This window comes from Anser anser, assembly GCF_964211835.1.
Source record: "Anser anser genome assembly, chromosome: 3".
NCBI lineage: Eukaryota > Metazoa > Chordata > Aves > Anseriformes > Anatidae > Anser > Anser anser.
The window spans coordinates 28,647,487-28,663,965 of record NC_139722.1 but is presented as its reverse complement, the minus strand read 5'-3'; the positions used below and the strand labels follow the sequence as shown (position 1 = coordinate 28,663,965).

Genomic DNA, 16,479 nt, shown 5'->3' with positions numbered 1-16,479 from the left:
CCTCAGAACCATGATTTTGGTTCTTCTGGAGCCTGTGGCTTCCACAAGCCCTTTTCATAGTGATAGGTAGATTTCAGAACTTTGTAAAGAACTCATTATATTCAAATTTGAAAGACAGTCTTAGATTTTCGGGTGCTAAGACTGCCTCAAAACTGACAGATGTGGATACCTTTGGATCTACTGGGAGATATGTGTGGCAGACAGAAGATCACAATCACTTTGGACAATACTATCCAGATGCTAATATTTTTTTTCTTCATCATTAGCCATCTGTTTTCTCACAGGGTATTCTGTCCCAGTTTTCTCCCTGCTATCACTTAATTAAGCTCTCCACCCCTGTATTCTCTTTGCTGCACAGATTGCTGAAAATGTAAGATTTTCTGTGTACTTGGCTTGTCTGTGTGAGGTAGCGATCAGGAATGGAAATGTTGCTGTCTCAATGAAAGCCTTGGGAATTAAGGTACAAATCTTCATAATGATATTGAGCATTTGTGTAATGGAAACTTTACAAACTTTGCACATATTCCAGGGTGCAACCTCACCTTTCCCCAGAATAGGACTATAGAAAGCCCTGACTGTGCACAGGAATACCTTGGGGGTGTTCTATGGGAAGGAGCATGAGCACTGTGTATTTCTGAGTGTTCATGACAGCTCATTACAAGATTCAGTATTATTGCAACTACAGCCAACAACTGGTTAAGACACAAGCTTATCTTTATCTTGATTCATGTTAGAGGCTTGCAGAAAAAAACAACTGAAGCAAATGAGATTATTCCTTATAAGCAATACTCAAGGAAGAGTGGATGACAATTCTGCTAATCTGAAAATATTAAATGCATCTTTGATGTTTAGAGTGAGGTTGGGCAGTGTCCGACATGAAAAGTGATTTGTTCTCTGCTTCCTTGAGATATGGCCGGGTTTTTGAAAATTTCTGGTTTGCACATGCTTGATGGACTCCTAGTTTGTAACTGCACTCTGTGATTGTCATAAATTACTGTGTCACTGTACCACTCTGAAATGGTACACCTCTAGATGTTGGGCATTCCCACCGTTGTAACTGATTATATATCTGATTATATACCCATACATCTCCACATAACTCCACAATATTTGGAAAAGGAAGACTCACTACTAGTTTAGCCACCCTTTCTGCAGCTTTTCTAGCTGTGTCTGTACGGCCTCTGATAAATGGCATTTATATGCTGACTTAATTTCTGTGAATTTAGCTATAGCAGAGGTTCTTTTGGGTTCTAAGACATCTAGTAAATGGATTTTAGTATTTTGTAATTTTGGTCAAATTCTAATTCAAACTGAGTTTTAATTTAAAAAGAGGGAGAAACAAAGAACTTCATTACTATGATTAGAAGTAGGCTGCATTTAGTACACTTACTTGTTCCTTTATTTATATTAAAAAGACAATAAAAGTGGTAGAAAAAGTGATGGGATTTCATTTATTTTTCCACATCATACTTTAAAGTGGTTATATTTTTTACTGTACCTAATTCTTAAGTTACTTCTGTCTAAGGTGTGTGCCTTATTTTTTTCTTCTAGTAATCATCTGCCTTTTTATTCTTCCTTTTTTTTCTAACCTCAGATGCACAAAGGAAATAGAGTGCTTGTCAGCAATACTGTGGTGCTGAGTTATAATTCTGACCACCTCTAAAATGGTGAACTATTAATTCAGATGTTGCTTCTCTTTCTCTCAGAGCTTTTATTTAAGACTACTAGAGAGCCATCATGTTGAAAGATAGCTTCCTGTTGAAGACTGGAAAATAGAGCCAAGTTGTTTAATACTGACTCATCCCAAGTTCCTCAGATATGGGAGATTTTTTCAGTGTCACCTCATTGGATTTCTTTTTTTCACATTGAATAGACTGTCTCAAGATCAAGTAGAGAACTATTAAACTCTTATTTATCTTCTCTTTAATTAAAGACATTAGCTTCAGGAATTGTGTAAAATAATACGCTATGACAAAGACTTGGCAGAACCTCAGAATTTATACTTGTATGGGGTCAGTAGTCCAGGAGATGAACCTCAGTAGCTCACATAAATATGAATGTAGGAATAGCTAGGTTAGAAAATAATTCCTCAAGCTTTTATTTGTTTGTTTTAATATCTACTGTAGTAAGTCCATTCTGATTCACATCAAGAAATTACTCATATTAACAGTGTGCTATATGTATTAAAAGTGCCAACTTCTTCAGAGAAAAAACAACCTAAATACTGCAGCCACAGAGTATAACGAGGATTGTGCCTGTACTGTGAAAAAAAAAAAGAAGCGCTTCAATATAAGAAGTTGTCGTTATGTCACCTCTTGGTGATACTAAATTGACTTGAGAAAATGCATATTCAAGAAATAAAGGAGGTGAATTAGAATTTTGGAGACTAGCCTTCCTCAGGCATCAGAAAACATAAGTGTCCTGAGTTCATCTGAGGCAACCTGTTTACTCAGAGAAAGCTCTGGAGCTCTGTCTTTTGATGGAATTTGCTTCTGTTAGAGTTTCTTGTATTCATCTATGTGGCTTCAGAATGTAAATTTTCTTGGAGATGTTCTAAAAATATTTAAGTTACTACTTGCTAATCTAATGAATTCAAGTATTATTTTCCCCATCCTTTTTTCTCCTTAATGCAGCTTTTCAGTTTACAATTTCCCATGCTTGCAATGTCTACATTATCCTGATATAAGTGTACACATATGAATTAATGCATTCCATATGATCTGAATTTTCATTTGCTTTAGGTATATTTTGGTGACTTCTGTACACATGATCAGTTTGCAACACAACTAGATTATTAATCTCACTAAAAATCTTCTCCTGGGAGAATGAAGTCCTGTGTTTTCCACCATACTTTTTGTGGAATATGAGGACTTAGAAGCATATGTGAGCTTTCCTCAGTTTTTCACATCTTTCTCCTTTTCCTTTCCATCTTGGTGGCAAAGGGTGAATGACTAAGATTGTCAAAAACTGTAATTCTAATACAATTAGTTTGGGATTTGAGAAAAATATATTTTTTATTAGCTTTGATGAAATCAAGATGAAATGCTGAAATGAGAAAATATGCTTAAGAACATAGTGTGTACTGCTATCTATTAGGGTATAAACACTGTGTAAGAACTTTGGCACAGTGGAAAGTGGAATTGAAAAAGGTTGTGTTAAGTGTCTCCTCTTAAATTGGTTTCTGAAGGTTTTGTATATAAACTTTTCATCTTAAAATCAGGAGGTTGAAAAGGAAACGGCCAAGATTAGCTCTCAAACTTATATTCACTTGTAAAAGCATCCTATCTTCAAAATAAAAAAAAAATCAGTGCATTATACGATTCAGTGTGTTTTACTTCAGCTGCTCCTACAGGCAGTGACCATGTATTGCAGTCGTTCACTCATGAACTAGTAAGGCTGATCACGGATTGACAGTGCTGGTGTAGGAACTGCAAGCATTCATTTTTGTTTGTCAGCTTTGGGGTTAGGTTTGTCCACCTGTGCTAACCTACATCCCCAAATCACTGCTGGGGTCAAAGGATTTACTTTCAAGTCTATGGGACAGAAATGGCTGTAGACTCCCTTTCAGTTTAACATCATGCCCATTCCATCACCTCTTCCCTTCAAGTGCATACTAATGTACCTGATATGACACAGTCAACAAATAAATTGTTTGGACATCTTGGGACTGATAGGAATTACTGAGGTTTTGTGAAATGGACTGCTGCTGCTTTCCATTGAGGTAGAATTTGTACTCTGTGCCATTCTAACATGTTTATGAGTCCTGAAGTCTTAGAAAATGCTAGTCTTTCTCCAACTTCTGAAAACTTCTGAGATCTTTTTGTCCTTACAGTTTTTATAATTGCAAGTAGAGTATCTTCAGTGTTTCTGCTAAGTTTTTGAAATACCGCCCTTTTTTAGTTCTTAAATCAGTGAAAGTTTTTTTCCTAAGGTACAAGTGCAAAAATCGGTATTTATTTTAATTGTTGCAATTATTTGCAATATATTCTGAAAGTGGCTGATTCCCATCAGGTAAATAAATAACATTCTGAAAGTGACCTTTCTTTCCTGGAAGTCTTCCTTGTAATAGATGGTGCATATACAGAACTATGTAACATGGATGCTAGAAACATACTGCAGGTAGTTGTGGCTTTTCTGCAGTGACTGTTTTTTTCCTTTGTATGTTTTGGTAAGTTCAGATAGCTAAAGCCCCCTTTTTATGTCAAAGCTGTATTTTCATAGAAAATGCATTTTCTAGTGGAAATAAAATTCAAATACTTGCAGCTGTCTGAAAAAAAAGGGATTGTATTATACATTTCTAAATTAATTTCAGTATCTGCTAGCTTGAAACTATTCCCTCAACAGTAATAGTAGAATTAATAGAGGCACACAAAAAATGAAAAATACATACTGCAGTCTGCTTAGTATTTCCCAACTGTAAATAACCTTACAGTCAAGTCTCTTACTTTTTAAAATTATGCTTCTCAGTAACAATGAGTTGACTTTACTAAAATATTTACTGACCTGGAGTCAAAGGTGGATAATAGAAGGGTGTGCATTGTGCATTGGTTTCTAACTAACAGATGATTAAAGTATTTTTCTAAGGTACAAGTGCAAAAATCAGTACTTATTTTAATTGTTACAATTATTTGCAATATACTCTAAAAGTGACCGATTCCCACCTGATAAATTAATATTCTGAGAGTGACCTTTCTTTCCTGAAAGACTTCCTTGCAGTAAATACAAAAAGTTTATTGGTGCTTGCACCTAAGGCTGCTGCTGTACTAATTGATATTAGGTATTTTTTTTAATTTGATCCTTAGGTCTCTTGTTTGGCCTTTTTGAGCTTGTTTTGATCTTGAAGATATCCATGGTACCAGATATAAGCAATGTTCACATGAGCTCATAAAGCTGACAATGAGATGTGACTCCCAATTCATTAGCAGAATTTTTATCTGGAGGGCAGGGGATCTCTTTTTAGTCCTTGGTGCCATGATAAGATCAATTTAAAACAAACAACAAAAAGCATACATATTTCTGTAGGCATGCATTTCACAGGAAAGCAAATTCTGTGTATAATCCTACAAGCATTTACTAATGGGTATAACGCTTCCTGTCATGAATTTGATTTTCCTGTAATGTGATTTGCAGAATCTAAGCCTCAGCTAGCTGTATGTGCTTTATTATACCAATTTTAAATCTTGTAGGCTATATGAGCTTATCTGCTTAAACTGTAAATCACTTTACTTATATTTCAGTCTCAGGTACATACTTTTTTTTTTTTTCTTTTTCATCAAAATTTTAGAGTGGGTTTCTGTTATCAAAAGTGTGTATGTTTTTTTTTAATTAGAAAACAAAAAAAGCTGTTGAAGCTTCAGTGGGATATAGTTAGAAAAGGATACTTTAAATGACTTTTAGTGCAGCACCTTTTTGCTGTTTAAAAGTAATTAATTAGTTATTGCTATAGTGACTGCTGAAAATACCATGCCCGGTTTGCAGGGTAACCGAGTGTGGGTCATACAAATGATATAGATGTTCTTAGACTTAATTTGAAAAAGCTGTTAAAACACTCATTTCACTGAACTCTGCATTATAAACATTGTTTTGTGGGTTTTGTAGCTATTAAAACTTAATCCACTAAGTTTTGAATGGGTGGTTAATCTTTGCTCTTTACCAATTTTAAGTGAAAACGTTAAATACCAGCATTAAGGTACACGTATTGCAGTAAAATAACTTCATATATACAAAAAAAAAGTATTACCTTGAAGAGATTATGAAGTATGCACTCATAATCAGCACAATCAATACAAAATTTCTGAATGCTTTCTTTCCAACTTCTTACTTTTAGATAATACCACACTTTAAAAATGGTTTCTGTTTTGTAGCAGTATAGACTGCTGCTATATACAGCTTTCACTTAAAGAGCAGTTCAAATACCTTCATTAAACAAGCTTGATACAACTTTCATTAGGTTATTCCTGGTAACCATTTCATTCAGATTTGTGTTAGAAGAAAATGTGTAAGAGCGTCAAGAAGAGCAATAACAATTTTTCAAGTATTGAAGTATTTGCCTAATACATAGTGTAATCTCTTGAAATGTAATTTTCTTGGCCCAATACAGCATTGGCTTATGAGGTGCATTGGAGTGTGTGGTTAAGCATTGGCATGGGCTGCCCAGGGAAGTGGTGGAGTTCCCAATTTCTGGAGGTTTTCGAGAGATGCGTGGATGTGGCATTAAGGGACAAGGTTTAGTGATGGGGCTTGGTAAACTAGAATAATGGTTGGATTTGATGATCTTCAAGGTCTTCTCCAACCTAGATAGTTCTGTGATCCTTAGTAAGCAACTGCTTACACAGATGTGTTGCATCCACAGAAATGAATCAAATAAATGATTCATCCTTCTCAGCTGTGGGAGGTAATCCAATTTATTTCATAGGTTAGCATGCTCTTTTCCTAAGAGATTTCAGAAGTTGAGGTGAGGTATGATTTCATAACTCAAAATCCTAGCAAGCTCAAGGGGAAAAAAAATAATGCAGTATTTCAGGAAAATAAGTAGTCTAATGCATGTGATTGGCCTGCTGAAAAGACCTTTAAAAGAAAGTTGTTTCCAAATTTTGTACTTCTAAAAGGTTCACGCAGGCATGGTCTTATGTACTGTGGTTACATCTGCCCTTCTGTCTGTAGAAATGAGCTGCAGTATTCAAAGTGAATGTGACCAACCATGTTTTGATCTTCAAGTTAAAATTGTCACTTTTCCTGTTCCTAAAATAGTTTTATTTCCTTTATGCCTGCTCTTCATATATTGCAATTGACTCATTAAAAATGTTGAAGTGCTTCCAAATTACCTGAAACCATGTAACTTGGCTTTACTTTCTGTTGTTTCATTTCAACATTTATAGACTCTGGAGAAAGGATTTCACCCAAGGCTAGCAAGCAAGATAACTAGAAAAATTACCATATGGATTGACCTTAGACATATTTTAAAAATAATTTGATGTATTTTTGGTCAGGTCTTTCCCACAAGATAAATATTTGAGATGTTCTGTAGCCTTCTTCATAATGGTCAGGATTAGGAAAGGTCCAGAACACTTGAAATAATTGTGCAATCTTATTCCACAGCATTTTCAAAAATACACTATTGAAAGCTTAAGTTAAATGGTAAATAGTATAAAACACATTGGCCAATATCACTTTGAGATTTTCAGTGAGGCAGCCTAGACTTCTGATGTTTCCTTTTTTTTTTTTTTTTAAATTTATACTGGAAGTTTAGGCTTAAAGCATTCATCATTCAAATTGTATTCTCAAGTGTCCAAATACAATGGAAAATTTAAATTCATCCCCTTGAAAACACAAACACTAATAGCTGCCAAGTGTAGACCTATATCCACGACATATTTGGACATAAGGTTTTTGTGGGTATTTTATATTCAAGTATAGAAAGTCGCTTTCCCTTTCCTGAAAGTTCCCTTTAAAAACAAGATTTTTATTCATATATATATAAAAATATATTTATATATATAATATATATCTATATATGTATAAAACCCTCTTTTCTTACTTCCTGAATTGTTACTGAAATCCAAAATGCTTGGAAATAAGCATGTGCAGTATCTGTATTTGGAAGTAGAAAACCAACCAGGACTTCTGCAAAGGTAATAATAGTTCCTTCGCAGTTGAAATTATCATCAGGATAGCTTACTATTTTGTGTAATTTTTATTTTCTAATGTAGAAAAACTATTGTGATTTAAGAATCAGTAAGCAAAATATATGGGGTATTTCTTGAATATTCTAAGCAAGGCAGTTGATTATGAAATTAAAGCAAAACACGCACACCTGCCATGTATTTTCAGAGCAAGAGAGTTAATGAGAGACTGCTGCATATTGCCAGGATTTGTAGCTTATTTGTAAGTTACATATAGCTTTCTTCTCAATGTGATCAAAGCCCAGTCTCCATATTAATTTACGTCTGCTTGGTGGTTTATTGCTTATAAAGCATACTGACAGTGGTGCACCTCGGTGTTGATATCATCTGTTGTCACGTTGGATTTAGCAGCTATCAAATATCACGGACTCTCAAGACAGAAATTTGCAGCTAAAAGGAATACAAGCTCTTAGCATTTCCTATTCTAATTCAATGTCTTGGAATAACTTAGGGAATGGAGGAGAAGAGAACCTGATCAGCTATGGCTTGTCTGGCCCTGTTTATTAATTAATTCACATTTGTATTTAAAATACTTACTAGTCTGTTCTTCTGGCTGTTCTAATTGCAACACTAGAAAGTTGGACACTTTCCTCTCTGAGCATTAAGTGGCCTTGTTTACACATCTAAAGCACTGAGGTTAGGGATTGTACCCACACAGAGTACTTAGAAACAGTCTACAAAAAGAGCCATAGGAAACTGGCATGGGTAAATATTGTCTTTAATGAAGAACATTAAAGGAGATAAATTCTGAAACTCTGGCAGACGAAACATTAAAAAACATAAGGCAGGCCAAAAATGCTTTGAAGAACAACTGACGAAGTGTGTCTAATCTACTGACAAGTTTTTCTTCTGTACTTCAAGGGCAGGACGTCAGAAAGCAAGTTCATAAGGTTGATGGATAAAGGTAAAAACGGAGCAATGGAGACCCTATAGCCATTGCAGAGAAACTGAAATCAGTCTTTGCATCTTTACACACACTGTTCTGTCTTCACTTACAAGAAACCGAGGAAACATTTAGGATGTATCTCTTCTTGAGTGGGAGTCATTAAAGATCAGTTTGAAAATAAACTATATCAATTATAATGGGGAAAAAAATGAGAAAATGAACATAAGAATTTTTCTGTGTCTTCAGTGCCAAGTCAGTTTTAAGTAAGACATTACTGTGATGCCAGAAAAGGTTTTAGGAGAAATCCAGGAAACTACAAGCCATGGCTGACATCCTGCTGTTATCAGGTAAGATAGAACTGATAATTAAGACATGGTGAATACACAAGTAAATATGACCTACTTAAGAAAAAGTAAACTTTTTTTTTTTTTTTCTCAAAGAGAAATTGTACTCTAAAACCTACTGGAGAGCTTGGAAGAGTTAGCTGCCATATGCATAAGGGTAATTAAATTGATGGAGGCTTCATAGGTTTCCAAAAGTCTGCTGCTGAGTCCCTTAAAAAGACTTGTAAGGAAGGGGAGCAGCTAAAGGGTAGGAGATATTAAAACAGCAAATTTTTGCTGCAGATGGAAGTCAGTAGTAAAATTCTGCAATCTAATATGTTCTTTAATGCCCTGAAGAGAGAGTAACTAGTGAAATGAAAAACAGTTTGCTTAAGAAATCAAGTTATTCAGCTGAAGAACTTAAGAAGAGCTATGACACTGTGGGACTATATTATAAAATGGCGTAACGAAATTCAGCATATGTCTGAAATGGTACACACGCATGGAAGGAAGATAAAGCAAGCCTGACTCAGTTTACAGAAGGAGACTAGGAAGAGGTATTTGGGGTTTATGCTTAATGTTTGTATTACTCAGTGTTGAGAAATCATCAAAAATTTCCAAATCAAGTGTTAGGATTTATTAAGAACATGAATGAGGACTTCTGGACTTCTGTAGTGTCATAGATGTAGCATAAATGTTCACATCTTGAATACTGTGTGCAGTTTTGGTCTTCCTGTCTTAAGGAGAGATATGATAGGAATAACCAGAGAAGAATATTCAAGCTATTTGTGTGAAAGCCATTAGAGCTTCATCTGAGCTGCAAAATAATAGGAGGCTAGTAGAGAGACTCGTATGTTTGATCTGTTCTTGCCTTTTTACTGTCATCCATTTTAAATACTTCTGCAGAACGGGGACTTCTGATCTCAAACAATATGGCTTTTTTTTTTTTTATGCTTCCTATGGCAGAATTTGGAATTCCATCTTCAGTCTGACAGAATTATTGATTGGTTGCCATAAAACCAATGTTAAAAAAAAAAAAAAAAAAGGGAAGAGGAGAATGGAAAGAAAGACAAAAGAAAAAACACTTTTTTGCTCATCTGTCTTAGTGCAATTCAAGAATATACTAATTTTACCTTGAAATACAAACATAGCCTGGTGTTTTTACAGTAGTGTAATTTTTTTTCTTGTTTTGCTTCTGCTTTAAAGAAGACTTTCAAACCTTTAATCTTTATTTTTAATATCTAGTCACTTCCTTTAAGACCCTTACAGTGCTGCTCTAAACAACGTTACGTCCCCATTTGCTATTCACCACCACCACCACCACCTGTGTTTTATTTATTTATTTTTATGCGTAGTGCAAAGAAGCCATTAAATGAGTTGAATTATAAACCTAGGGATGACTTCTGATGTGAGGATTTTCACAGGGAAGGACATGCGGTTTCTTCGTCTCGTGTTGATTTCTGCTATCTTGCAATTCCTGCAGTCAGAGTTTCCAGGCTGGAGGTGTAATGAGTTGCAGGAACCTTGAACATGTGTTCCAGGGGACTTGCTTTTTACCAACAAAAGGATAATGAAACTGAAAAGTGTGTTATGAGCCTGCATCCTATTTTAACTTCCTCTTCTATAAATGTGGTCTTGCACAGAAACAGAGCTTAAGTTTCTGGCTTCCTCATGAGAGCAATAATGTTGACAGTTTTTGAAATACAGTTACTATCAAAAAAAGCTCCTATTGTCTTTCTCAGCAGTAAATCCTGTAAAATGGGTTTGTCTAGTGGAAGAGGGAATTACAGAGTTGACTAAGGCAGAGCTAAGGGACCAATTGTACCATGTGGAAATTTCTATGTTAGTTTGGTCAGTGAAAGTCACAAATTAGATATGCCAATTAGGGGCTTTTTTTTTGGATAAATAAAGAACAAGCAATAATTATCTGTGTAAGGTTGGAAAGTTGCAGTAGCTATGCTGGTTTACTGATTTATGCAGAAATTGTACTTGATAGTTGAGGTGAGTAAACCTTGTTACATAAATCACTATGAGGTTTTCAAACTCCCTTAGGCTGGTTAGAAAACTAGGGTTGGAAAGGGCTTATTCAGGCAAACATGAAACTGTTCTTCAGGGTTTGGTGATTTCTACCCAAAATGCTTTGGAAAATGAGGAGCAGGCATGTCTTTTTAAAGGTGCTTTTTTTTTTTTTTTTTTAAGAATTTCTTCATTTTAGCATTTAGAAGGTGAGGAGGCTTCTTCTGCCATGTACTAGCTTTTAGCATCACCTAAAATTATGTGCAATTCCTTAGGCTACAGTATTCAGACAGATCTGAAATGTATGGCTATGTTCACAGTTAGGTATGTAACTAAGTGCCCACACAGAAGACAGAGTCCTCTGTTCACACTCTTCCAGGATTTTGTGTGTATTTTTTATTGAAAATCTATGGACTTCTAGTTTGTCCTTTGTGTTTATTTCACAATGTGTTTCTGCTTGTCACCAGCCTGTAGGGCCAAGCTCCTTACTCTTTCTTTGAAAGCTTTTAAACTGCTTTACCCTTTGATTTTTATTTATTTATTTATTTATTGCTTACTTATAGACAGGGTCTGTTGACATCATATTCTGGGTTACAGCAGTTTCATAGGATGTATAGGAGGTATCCTTAAAATCTAACGATTGACAGGCAGAAAACAGATTTCAGTACTTTTAAGCTGTAAATGGCATAAAACGCTGGGATTCTAATTTGATGAATGCATGGGCAATTGAACCCAAGGTATCAATAGAGAAATGACTCTCTTTCTTCCTCCCCAAATAAATTTGAGTGTAAAAATGGTCAGAGTGACCAAAGTTCTAGGCCCCCAGAGTAGCAGAATGTGATGACTAAATCTCTCAGGTTAGGGAAAAATTATTCACACTTTGTTATATTGCCTTTGCATATGCTGGGGAAAACTGTAGTAAACCCTGATTGTCTTGTTCATCACTTTGTTTTCTTTCTGGAGATGCCATTAGAGCTTATTGAGTATCACAAAGGTACAAATTAACCTGAATTTGGCTTAATTTCAATGTAACTTTAAAATAAGTACGTAAAAATTATTTACAAGTATAGTATGGGTGAGTTAATTTAACTTAGCATAAAATGTGAAGATGCCTCTCTACCCCTAAAAAAATATTCAGCAATAGTTCTTATGATCCAGAAAGCAGTATTTTAACTTGGAAATTGCAATTTATGAAAACGTAACTTTGCAAAAGAACTGTCTAAAACCTACTGCAAAACTGTGTGCTTTTCCCTGCTGCATGTCCTTTGCCACAGAGCAGTAGAGGGAAGGTGGAAAATGGAGAGAGGGGAACTGAGCTTAAATAAGATTCTAGATGCAGAAGAGAATGAGAAAGCCAGCTCAAAGTGAAGAACCAATAGTTGATTTTGCAGTGAAAAAAAATAAATTGCAAAGACTGAAAGACAGAGTGCTGAGTTGGGAATACAAATGAGTTGAAATAACAGGGGAGAATGGCAGAGGTGCTAGAACTTGTCTGAACAGAAGGCAGGAAAGACATGATAGGAGGTCCAAAAAGGGTCTTTTGGATAGCACAGCTCTTGTGATATATTTCGCCATTTTTTTCATATAACTGGGCATTATTTTTTTCTTTCCTCTATGATAGTAGCTAGCTTAACTTAATAGAACCAATCCTAAATGTATGGACTTGTGAATTTATGGACTAACATTATTATGAGACTGTTCAATCTTATTATATCCCTTTTTATTCTCTTTCCCGGAATTTTCTTCACAAACGTAATGTCGTCTGCTGGAACCCACTAACAGCTTGGACTAACAAGTAGAGTATGGTCTGCTCTGCAAATATAAGTAAAGCATTTATTCGATGGCATATTTTCTGGGGAGAATCTGTTAACTCACCTATCACCCTGCCAGGAGGAAGAGGGAGCACTGTTTTGCTGTTATTCATTTGAGAGGGGGCAAGAGGCCGCCGATGGGGACAGAGTCCACATACAGGACAGAAGGTAGTGTTTTTTATTATAGACCGGTGAAAAGAGACTTCTGTCATGCCCTGAGATAAAGTCATGACAGGGTAAACCAAGAGACTGCATTGCATTAAGTTGACACAGATTTAAGACTTTATTATCTTTCTATGTAAATTGGAATTATGGCTGGAGAATGAAGGGCAGACTGCTTGAAAGTGTGGTTGTATAATGCTTGGTCTCGTAACAACAGAGTCTCTCTGGAACAAAGTTTTATAGTTACGTAAGGACTATGAATTTTTACATCCTCTAAGGCATATGTAGTTTAAAACTTAGAGGCTATGTTTGACAGCCAAAATCTCCATGTAGTCTGTACCGAGTCCCTTGGAAAAAATCTTGCTGTCACCTTTAAAGTACAGCTATGTGCCTGCTCCCTGCTTTTCTCAGATGCCTGTCATTCTCTGTTCACGTTACAAATTCCTTTTCTTACAGTATTCATCCCAGCAGAGGATGGTTGATTTTAAGGAAGGAGCACCGTCCTCCTTCCTCAGCTTGCCGTGGTTCTGTTCGCCAGGTGTGTGATAGCTGGGCTAAAGCAAATGGGTATTTCCTCTTTGCTGAAGGTAAACTGTGAACAAATAAAAAGGACAGAGCTTCTTTAACCAATGTGTTAATGTCTACTTTTCAAAGAGTCTGTCCTAGAGTACAGGAAACCTTGGTTAAACTCTTAGGAGGTGCAGAAGGGAAGGGGGAGAAGGCAAGCGTCAGGGAAGTAGGATAAATGTTTGTTCACTTAAGTAAAAAGAGCTAGTCATGTAAGCAGTCACTGAGGAAAATACTCCAAAATACAGGGCCTAGAACCTGAAGTACCCTGGGGATCTTACAGAACGAAAAGCACAAGAAAATGGATAGCGTTTTCGCTTGCAACAGGATATGAGCTTAACCAATATATTTCCTCAAGTGGGTGACTTAGGAGGTATGTGTTCCTGAAGTCAGTGAGGAGCAGTCAGTGTTTTATCAGCTCACAAACTTACTCATTAGATTTAGTAAGTGTGTGGTTTGAGGGGCAGATAGGGTGGGGGTAAAAGATAGGATGGGGAAAGAAGAAGGTAGACTGGGCTTGTTCAGTGCCCCATTGTCACTCATTTAGCTCAGTGTTCCCCCCCCCCCCCCTTTTCTCTCTCTCTCTCTCTCTCTCTCTCTCTCTCTGTGGTTTGTTGAATCATTTTGTCTTCTGCTACAACTGTACAAGTGTTTTATCAAAAGTTAATCAATGTATTCACAGTGTGCTGTGTCTTAAAATCCCATCATTTCTGATGCTGCTGAAACAATGCCCCTGTTGCAAATAAACAAGTGATCTTCCTTCAGGAGTCAGCTGATGCGGCTTTTGCTTTGAAATACACTTTAGCATCAGGACGTGAGTGAATGTCAGCCTTCTCTCTGTGTGATAATTCTTTAAAATGTAACTGCTTGTAAAATGCCAAACAAATCTGCTCTCCCCAGAGACTGAAATGTTATTGTCAACAACTGTTAAAAAAAAAAAAAAGAAAAAAAATGCCCTGTCACATATTAAGATTGTTGTAAGAGGCACAGCAGTTAATTACAGAACTATGAAATATTGATACCTAGCCTCTAACCTTGAGATCCAATAGAAATTACATTTGTATTTGCTTTGTTAATACCCAATGACTTTATGGAAAGTCAGTGGATATAACAGTAGAACTTGATCAGAGAATATTTGTATGAGTAGATTGTCTTTATAACAGTGCATGGGTGGATCATGCAAACATCCAGGCAATCAAAAAATCAGCACATGGTGGGGGGGGGGGGGGGGGGGCGGGGGGGGAGGGCATACCGACTGCGCTTCACAGTTAGCTGTTAACAATTCAATTCAATTTTTAATAATATTTTGTGAGTACTACTTGTGCAATGTTCAATTTGAACAGAGACAATAGGATTGCTTGGAAGTGATCAGCAACCCACTTGCCACTACCTGTTTTACGCTGACCAGGGATGCAAGGTTCACTTTTGTTGATTTACATTACTTTTTTTTTTTTTTTACATGTTTCCAAGGAGATTTATTTATCCATGTTTTAAAATCACTTGCTGAAATATGGTATGTGAATGAAAAAGAATTCAGATCGTCATAATTGGCAATAAGTTTTATTGTTAGACGGTAAAATTTGATAAAGGAACATGGAGTTTTAAAGGATTTTTGTTGTTTGTGGCACTTGAACTACAGGCAACATTAACAGAAGCACGAGAACATAGAAAAAACTTTAATATATGCTGACTTCATTTTTACATCATTTTTGCAAGGAAACAAACTTCTTGTAGTTGTAATAGCACATTGTCTGAAACCTGTCATTTGTCGGTTGCTTAAAGCAGAAATTGCAGTTGCAAGCCGTAGTGTTCTTTCTCTGCTTTCACGATAGAAGAATTAGGAAAAGAGTATTCAAGCAAATCCAGTTCTTAGCACTCTTTCAATTTACAGGAGTTGGTCCTCCCTGCACCAGTAGAAGACTTCAATAGCCTTAGAATGTAAACAAGCATCAATTAACACGTGGATAGGACTTTAGGATATGTGATGAAAAAGATAGTTTAAAACATAACAGGTCTTTTATTGGTGGCAAGTGAAAGGCAAGCAGGGGCCAGCTGTACTAATGTACCCCGCTTCCCACCTGCGGTAAATCCACTGTCATTCCCCCAGTCTGTCCTCAGGCTGTGCCTTGATGGTCTGCCCCCATTTTCTTCGTCGGTGCTTGTTCTTGGGCTGGACATCGGCCTCACGCCTCACCACGGTGGTCCGTACCAGCTTTATTGGTGGGCGTCTGTCTGTGGCCCGGACGTTGTTCTTAGGCTGCATCCTGCTGGTCTGCGCTGGTCTGCAGTCTGTTGGTGGGCATCTGCCTGTGGCCTGGACACTGCTCTGCTCAGGCTGAACTCTGATGCCTTCTGCCAACACTGGTGGTGGATATCTGTTCCAAATCGCCATCATTTTGTTAATGTCAGCCCACCACCTGATGGTCCGCAAAAACTTTGTTGCTGGGTCCAGTTCCATTTCTGCATCATCCAGCCTTCGACGCTTCGGGGGGGGTTGGCCGTCGAGGTCATCCAGGTCTTTGGTGGATTTCCTCTTCCTCCCAAGCCGCACGGTTTCATCCAGCCTTTGACGCTTCCGCGGGGGTTGGCCGTCGAGGTCATCCAGTTCTTTGGTGGATTTCCTCTTCCTCCCAAGCCGCACGGTTTCATCCAGCCTTTGATGCTTCCGCGGGGGTTGGCCGTCGAGGTCATCCAGTTCTTTGGTTGATTTCCTCTTCCTCCCAAGCTGCACGGTTTCATCCAGCCTTTGACGCTTCCGCGCGGGTTGGCCGTCGAGGTCATCCAGTTCTTTGGTGGATTTCCTCTTCCTCCCAGGCCGCACGATTTCATCCAGCCTTGGACGCTTCCGCGGGGGTTGGCCGTCAAGGTCATCCAGGTCTTCGGTGGATTCCCTCTTCCTCCCCAGCTGCGCCATTTTATCCAGCCTTGGACGCTTCTGCGGGGGTTGGCCACTGAGGTCATCCATTTCTTGAGATTTTCTCTTCCGTCCCAGACGGAACATTACAGCCATCCTTTGGCTTTTGCAGTGCACC

General features: G+C 37.2%; 1 protein-coding gene and 1 long non-coding RNA gene across 2 annotated transcripts in view; both read left to right on the top strand.

Moving 5' to 3' along the window:
• EYS (eyes shut homolog) overlaps positions 1-16,479 on the top strand; it is an 855,622-nt gene that overhangs the window by 498,807 nt on the left and 340,336 nt on the right. The gene's annotated exons all lie outside the window — the stretch shown is intronic.
• Positions 7,904-14,571, top strand: LOC310897816. The gene is made up of 3 exons (XR_014582611.1): positions 7,904-8,915; positions 12,798-12,886; positions 13,337-14,571. It is a non-coding gene; the product is annotated as an uncharacterized lncRNA (long non-coding RNA).